The sequence below is a fragment of the Alligator mississippiensis genome, chromosome 7 (genome assembly GCF_030867095.1).
Source record: "Alligator mississippiensis isolate rAllMis1 chromosome 7, rAllMis1, whole genome shotgun sequence".
In the NCBI taxonomy this organism is placed as follows: domain Eukaryota; kingdom Metazoa; phylum Chordata; order Crocodylia; family Alligatoridae; genus Alligator; species Alligator mississippiensis.
The window spans coordinates 26,418,236-26,427,091 of record NC_081830.1 but is presented as its reverse complement, the minus strand read 5'-3'; the positions used below and the strand labels follow the sequence as shown (position 1 = coordinate 26,427,091).

The 8,856-nt window shown below is 43.5% G+C and overlaps 1 pseudogene; it reads left to right on the top strand.

Annotated features, from left to right (window-relative positions):
• The first annotated feature begins 7,688 nt into the window (after positions 1-7,688).
• Positions 7,689-8,626, top strand: LOC132251707 (olfactory receptor 4D9-like; annotated as a pseudogene).
• The last annotated feature ends 230 nt before the right edge of the window (positions 8,627-8,856 follow it).

Here is an 8,856-nt window from a genome sequence, read left to right as displayed (position 1 = left end):
ACACACCTCTAAGTTTAATAGGCATCTCGGGCCGTACATTCCCCAGTCCCACTATGGGAGGCCTATTTAAACTTGATTGACTAAAACTCGGTTGCCGGGTTAGGGAATGCTGAGGCAAGAGACCAAGTCAGAGGGGGTATGAGCAACATTTGAACAATGGTTAAGGGTTCATCACAGCGTCCAGCCCATTGGAGCCCTAATCACAGGTGTTGTCATTCTTTTCCTGAGACGACTGGTGGGAGTCCTCCCCACAAATGCTTATGAACACCCCAATAATTGCTTTAAGTCTGTTAAAAGACTATAGTAAGATCTGGAAAAGTCATGCTAAGCTGAGGCTTGTTCACAACAAGTAAAAATCCAAAATCCTGATGCTGCAAGCTATCTATTATTTCTGAAGAAACCATGAGATATCCCATCAGTATATGTGCCATCCATAGGAATTTCAAGCTGGCTCCCAAGTATTTGGTTACTCCCTAATCTTAAGTGTTTCCTAATTATCAATCAGTTTCTTGAAATGTTCCAAACCAGATAACCCCTTGTCAATAGAAAAGACAATGATTTACACTATTGAGGATGCGTCGAAGCAGCTGAACTGAGGGTATAAAAATCTGTAAAAAGTGTGGGTGCTTCAGAAAGGGAAAGGAAAAGGAAAAGAAAGAAGAAGAAAGAAGAAGAAAGAAGAAGAAAACTCCTGTGCTGACACCATCCCCTGTCGTTCTTGGAGGAACAGATCATCTCTCTTCAAGAATTGTGTTACGGACTGTGCCTGTCAGCTCTGCAGCCTGAGTACTTTGGACTGGTGAGATCCCAGTGCTCTCTCTCTCTTTTCTCTCTAGGCATAAACTTTTGAACCTGAACTGTATTAGTTAAGTTTGAGCTAAGTTTCCCCAAATACTTAGTGAAACCAGGGTAGTACTGTAATTGTTTGTGTTTGTTTTTCTTTTGCATATCTATTACTACTAGTACCATTATATATTTCATATGCTTAGCAATAAATAACTTTTATAGTCAAACTGGTAGTAATTGGGTATATTTTTCCTTCTCTGCTTCTCTTTCCTCCCATGCTCTGCAGCAACGCTTCTTTTACCTAAGCTAAAGATCCCTGTGAAGCCCAAAAATATTGTGGGGTCTGCTCATCAAGAGGCCAAAGATTGGGATGTGCTGAGTTTGAAACACATAAGGGGATCAGCTTGTACAGGCTGATTGACCCAGTTTGACTCAGACATGCCCTTATGAACTGAATGCTGGCCCATAAGGGTGTCAGCTGGACACCCAGCCGGATTCAGAGGGATTATGTTCACCTGTGTGCTTGTGTCTGACTGCATTTTATTGTTGCTCTTATGAACTGATTCTTGGCATATGAGGGCGTCAGCCTGTCCATGCTGATCAGCCTGGCCAGGTCAGGCGTGTCACGTTAATTTGTGTGTGTTTGTGTGTATGACTGATTTGGTGACTGGAGGAGCCCAGTCCCATTAAAACTGAGTCCTGCAAGATAGCTCCATTGGGGGTGAGGGCTTGCTGAAGGGAGAGATACAGCTCCGTATAGTAACACAAGCAGCACATTGACAGAATCACCAAGACCCTAGAAACATATCCCTAATAAATGAGCACACCCCAAAGTAATGGGCAAATCTGGTAACAGTGGGAGGCACCAGCAGAGATGGGGCGGCGGGGGGTTCGGGTTAGAAACCATCATGGCAGAAAGGGCAGGGTACTGTGGTTTGAGAATGAGGGGCACTAGCAGGGCTGGGGTCAGTGGGTCAGGAGTGAGGGGTAGCAGCAGGGCTGGGCGGGGGCTATGGCTTGGCAGTGAGGGGCAACACAATGGGCAGGGGCAAGGCACTGGCATGTCATGGCCACCCCCCCATCATATTCCACCCCCCACCCCTGCCCCACGTGAAGGTGTCCTCTTTTTTGGACCTGGAGATGTGGTAACCCATATCTACACAGAAGGGGAAAGGGAAAAAATGGTAAACATTTCTGATGACAGAAATCCCACATCCTCTGCTCTGAGCACCAAGAACAGACCTCAGATTTGGGCTGCCAGAGTGTTCGCACAGCTAGCGTGGGCTTCCTTTTTGGCTGGTGCCTGGGGAACAGGAGACCTGGCTTCAATCCCAGCTCTGCTGTGAGATGGTTTTGTGACCTCAGCCAAGTCATTTAATCTCTTTGTACCTCAGTTTCCCCATCTTTTAAACAAGGATAATGTTATTTGCCTCTCTTGTGAAACACTTTGACATTTGTGGCTAAAAAGTTGTGTAGAAGAGCTAGCTATCTGCATTGTCCTTTTGCTCTTCTGTCATGTATTATCATTGCGCCCCACCCCCCAACCGCATTGCTGCTCTTCTGTATGAATTGTCACTGGTCTTGTTGCTTTCTTCTAACATCAAGGCCCAGATTGTAGTCCACCTATTAGCTAAGTAGAGTTAGAGTCTGTGATTTATTTATTTTGCTTTTTTTCATTTTCCTCCAGGTCTTTAATTATATTGTTCAAAATTTGTTCTAGTGATTTATATATCAATGAGGTCATACTAGCAAGACTGTGGTTGCTTTCCTTCTTAAATATAGATATTAGAGATGCTGGTCTTTAATTCTATGATACCACCTCAGACTGGAACGTTTGATTAAGTATCGTGGATCCTATTACTTCATGTACCAATACTTCCAAAATTCAAAGTTGTTCATATACACTTTCTCCTATTAGGGTTGGCAGATCAGTCATTTTACAAGTCAAATATTGTCAATCAACTGGTCAACGGACAACGCAGTTTTTGACCGGTCAAAGATTATAGGCAATTTTATGAGGACTAATTTTTTTTTAGGTTTTCTTGACAAATATTTGGGGGGATGGGGGGGGGGGGTTGACACATTTCTTAATGGCAAATTTGTGTTTTGTCTGTGTATTATTTGATGGTATTTGCAATTTTCTACAATTTTTGACCAATAGTTGATTGGTCAATTGACCAAACATCATTTAATCAATCAAATACCCAACCCTATCTTCTACATAAACACATTTTATTTCTCCTTCAAGGAGGTTTTTGTTATTTCTGTATCCTTATTTCCATCCTGCCTTTGTTCCCCATCGTCTGCCTTAACAAAATCAGAGGCAAAGTATTTCTTTAGTTTTTGTTCCATAACTAGATTATCTTTAATCCCTACCACAATCGTACTCCATACCATCCCTATTTATTCTTTCTTGATTATGCCTTTCATTTACATGGTTGAACGACCTTGCACAATTTGTTTTAAGGTTGCACTGAATACTCTAACTCAGTATTTTCACTTTGTCCCTACAAATTCTGAATTTCAATATATAGATTTTCTGGATGATCATACCCTTTTATTCTTTACTTGCAGGCTCTCTGCTTATTCCTAATATACTCTTTCAGATGTTCATTCATCTGCATAGGTTCAGGATGCCTACATCATTTTTTTGCCTTTGTTTTGGTCATCCTTTTTGCTTTTGGCCTTCAAAAGGTCTAAGCCAGCTCCACATTTAGCTATTTAAGCCCCTTTCTTTAAAATCATGTTTCTAATTTATTTATTTGAAATCTGAAAACTACTTATTTTGGTCATTTCAAAACTAACCACCCACCCATGAAAAATTTCATGAAAGTTTTTTAATTCATGAGACAAATGGTTCAATTAATGTGGTCCTTCGAAATATATATAGTAGGCACACACACACACACACACACACACACACACACACACACACACACACGTACACCCAGCAAATTCTCTCTGAACTTGTTTCTATATCAGAACATAAGAACTGCCATTTACTGGGTCAGACCGTAAGTCCATTTTACTCAGTATCCTGTGTCATGCAGTGGCAGGGGGTACATGCTGAAAGGGAGAGTGAACAAGGTGTGACCAGGGTTTTTCCCATTGTTCCTCTCTCACTTGCAGCCTCCAGCATTTAAGGTCTAGGAAGTTCTGGTTCAGAGGCCGACCTCTAACTCTGAATACACAATAGCTACCAACCCACCTTTCCACCAAGCACATTTCCAATTCCTTTTTTGACTCTGATTGAACTGTCAGCTTCCACAACACCAAGTGGCAATTAGCTCTACACCTTAGTTACATGTTCTATGAAAAATATTACTTCCTTGTGTTTGCTTTAAACTTACTATGTTCTAGTTTCACTTTAGTTCTTAATTTCTCATTACCATTTAGGTAGACAATGTTCTTTGGGTAAATCAGATATAGATTCATAGATTGATAGATTCTAGGGATGGAAGGGACCTCAATAGATCATCGAGTCCGAACCCCTGCATAGGCAAGAAAGAGTTCTGGGTGTAGATGACCCCAGCTAGATGGCTATCTAACCTCCTCTTGAAGACCCCCAGGGTAGGGGAGAGCAACACCTCCCTTGGGAGCCCATTACAGACCTTGGCCACTCTAACTGTGAAGAAGTTCCTCCTAATGTCCAGTCTAAATCTGCTCTCTGCTAGCTTGTGGCCATTATTTCTTGTAACCCCTGGGGGCGCCTTGGTGAATAAAAGCTCACCAATTCCCTTCTGTACCCCCGTGATGAACTTATAGGCAGCCACAAGGTCTCCTCTCAACCTTCTGTTGTGGAGGCTGAAGAGGTCCAGGTGCCCCAGGCTCTCCTCATAGGGCTTGGCCTGCAAGCCCTTAACCATACAAGTGGCCCTTCTCTGGACCCTCTCCAGGTTATCCACATCTCTCTTGAAGTGTGGCACCCAAAATTGAACGCAGTATTCCAAATGTGGTCTGATCAGCGCCGATAGAGGGGAAGTATAACCTCCTTGGATCTGTTCGTCATGCGTCTGCTCATGCACAATAAAGTGCCATTAGCTTTTCTGATGGCGGAGTCACACTGACGACTCATGTTCATCTTGGAGTCCACTAGGACTCCAAGATCCCTTTCCGCTTCCATGCCACCAAGCAGGTCATTTCCTAGGAAGTAGGTATGCTGGACATTTTTCCTCCCTAGGTGCAGCACTTTGCATTTCTCCTTGATGAATTGCATTCTGTTGTTTTCTGCCCATATGTCCAACCTGTCCAGGTCTGCTTGTAGTTGTTCCCTGTCCTCCAGTGTGTCCACTTCTCCCCACAGTTTTGTGTCATCTGCAAACTTGGACAGAGTACACTTCACTCCCTTGTCCAAGTCGCTGATGAAGACATTGAAAAGTATCGGTCCTAGGACCGAGCCCTGCGGGACTCCACTGCCCACACACTTCCACATCGATCCCAACCCACCCACTACGACTCTCTGGGTGCGACCCTCTAGCCAATTCCCCACCCACCAGACTGTGTAGTCATCCAAGTCACAGCCTCTTAACTTGTTCACCAGTATGGTGTGGGATACCGTATTGAAGGCCTTCCTAAAGTCTAAGTGTATGACATCAACCCCTACTTCTGCATCCAGGCGTTTTGTAACCTGGTCATAAAAAGAGACTAGATTAATCAGGCATGATCTACCTGCTACGAACCCGTGCTAGTTTCCCCTCAGCATAATTTTTCCTGCCGGGCTCTCGCAAATGTGAGTCTTGATCATTTTTTCAAAGACTTTGCCAAGGATGGAGGTGAGACTGACTGGCCTATAGTTGCCCGGGTCCTCCTTCCTTCCCTTCTTGAAAATGGGGATCACGTTGGCCCTTTTCTAGTTCTCCGGGACCTGGCACATGAGCCACGAGCGTTCAAATATTCCTGCCAGTGGCTGTGCAATGACGTCAGCCAGTGCCTTCAGTACCCTCGGATGGAGCTCATCCTGGCTTGCTGACTTAAACGCATCCAGTTCCTCCTTCAAGTGACTCTGCACCATCTCAGGGTCTACGCATGGTAGTCTGGCACCCTGCTGCTGCCTCTCCACAATCCCAGTGAGAGACTTGTCTTGCCCCTCACTTACAAATATTGAGGCAAAGAACTCATTGAGGAGTTCAGCCTTGTCCCCCTGTCCGTCACCAATTGCTTATGCCCATTTAATAGGGGTCCTATTCCACCCTGGGCCTTCCTTTTACTCCCTATATAGCTGAAAAACAATTTCTTGTTATCCTTAACTTGGGATGCCATCCTCAGCTCCATGGTAGCTTTGGCCCGTCTAACTGCCTCCCTACAAGCGCAAGCAGAGGAGGTATACTCCTCTTTGGTAATCTCTCCCAGTTTCCACTTTTTATATGGTGCCCTTTTAGCCCATAGGATGCTCTGGATTTCTCTGGTCAGCCAGGGAAGCTTTCTGGCCCCTTTCCCTCTTTTTCCTTGCATCGGGATCGTCTTCCTCTGTGCCTGAAGGATCATTTCCTTAAGGCACAGCCACCCTTCCTGGGCTCCCATCTCTTCAAAACTCCTACTCTGCAGTGCGTCCTTGACTAATTGCCTGAGTTCATTGAAATCAGCTTTCCTAAAGTCTAGCACTTTAGGAAATATCTTTTATTAAACCAAGTCAAATACTTGGAAAAATTCTTCTTTTCAAGCTTTTGGGCACAAACACCCTTCGTCAAGCTGAAGAATCATCTGCAGATTTAGTAAAGCAGCCTGGCTGGCATGGTAAATCAGGCAGAGGCCAGTATGAATGCAAGAAAGCCAATCAGTTAAAATGTAAATTGAGGAGGGCAGTAGGTGAGAGACAGGTCGGGGGGAGGGGGAATGAAAGCAGCTGTAGTCAAAGGATGTGAGACAAGGAAAGGTGGGGGGAAAGAGAATAGCTGGTAAAAAGTGGAGGATTTACCTGGGGAGTCGGATGTCAGGCAACTTATAATGTGTCATAAATCCAATGTCTATATTCAGTCCATGATTCAACCAGCTACAAAAAAATCATGGACTAAATATAGACACTGGATTTATTTACTAAATTCACTAGATAGAATACTGCATGGTATTCTATTCCCACACTTAACTTATTTAGGCATTTTCAAACTTAATTCCATCTCCACACAGTTTCCTTTTATTCCTTGGTGTGGCTGTGAGAGAAAGAGTATGTGGGGGCAAAATATGGATGGCACATATAGTGTTAACATATAAAGGGACTTTCACGGCTAGATTATTCATTTTACACACCTAAATGGCAGTGGCCTAGCTAAGTAAGTGCCATGAAGCTTGCAATTCTATTTGCAGTGCAATGTAGATACAGAAATCTCCATGTGGGGACTGAGCATGGTCAGTAGTCTGAACTCTGACCAGGCAGCTATGCAGGAACATTCACTTGCTCTTTTATCTGCCCAAAGTTGAATCTGGGAAGGAACCAATCACTAGCATGTGTTAGGAGGAAGCATTAAGGAGGACAGCCCCCATGTCATTTTGCCCAATAGCCTGGTGCCTAGGGTACTCATGAAGTAGTAAATCTAGCTTCTAGCACCTCATTGTTTCATGCATGAACATGCATAGGCAATTCTATTTTGCCAGAGGCTGAAATAGAATTACAAACTCTGCGCTAGTACCAAAAAGGCACTTATGAAGCTGGGTTACTGCTGCATAGTGAAATAGAACCTAACTTTCAGTGTTAACAGAAAGACTAGAAACTATTATTTCTGGAGAAAGAAAACCTTATTTCTAGCCCTACTATTACACATTTCCAGCTGGTCATTGTGTAACGACCATTTGATCCTTATGTAAGTGGACCAAAACGTATTCAATCCCATGGGAACTGTCCTTTAAAACTGCAGTCTACTGTTTTCATCATTAGTGCTTCCTTTGTCAATATACATTAAGGATACCCAATGGAAGTGGAGAACCTCATGACCACAGTGATGGAATTTGTCCTCTTGGGTCTCACCCAGAGTCCAGAGCTGAAGTATCTTCTTTTCCTGGTCTTCTTCTTAGTCTACCTCATGACCTGGCTCAGTAACCTGACCATCATCATTGTGGTGATCACCAACAGCCATCTCCACATTCCACTGTACTTCTTTCTGGCCAACTTGGCCTTCGCAGACATCAGTGACTCTTCAATCACAGCAGTCAAGTTGTTGTGGGACCTTGCTTCTCACACCAGAACCATATCATTCAACTGGTGCATCATCCAGATATTCTTATTTCATTTTAGTGAAGGTGCTGGCATCTTCCTCCTGGTGGTGATGGCAGTTGACCGGTATGTGGTCATTCATAAGCCACTGCATTACCTGACAAACATGAATCAGGATGTGTGCACAGACTGGTGATAGGGTCATGGATGGGAGGATTTACTCACTCTATTGTTCAAACTGCACTGATCATCCAGCTTCCATTCTGTGGACCCAATATGCTGGACAATTTCTACTGTGATGTCCCACAGGTCATCAAACTGGCCTGTGCTAATACTGACATAGTTGAGCTGCTGATGGTCTCCAACAGCGGACTGCTCCTTTCATGCAACTTTTAGATCTTGCTCATATCTTATAGTATCATCTTAGTCAAAATCAGGAAACACGTCACAGATGGACAGCACAAAGCTCTGTCTACCTGTGCTGGCCAGATCACAGTCATGAGCTTAATATTTATCCCAGGAATCTTCATCTATGACCGACCTTTCAAGAAGTTATTAGGAGACAAGATAGTTTCTGTCACCTACTCTCTCATCACTCCAATGTTGAACCCAATCATTTACACTCTAAGAAATGCCAAGATGAAAAATGCTATCTGGAGGTTAATGAGCAGAATATTGCTCTCCAGGAGAAAGTAATGAAATCGAAGTTTTAACTGGAATAATGAGGAGCATGGCGTACATCTCAGCTTTCAAAAAATGTGGACCAACTCTGAGAACAAATTGGATTCCATCTATGGACTGAATAAAAGACACGAGAACTGATAAAACTCTTGTGAATAATGCTTTTTAGCTAAGTACTACCTTATAACAAAAGATAAAAAGTACCTTGCTTAAAGTTCACTAGGACACACTACTCAACCACTCCC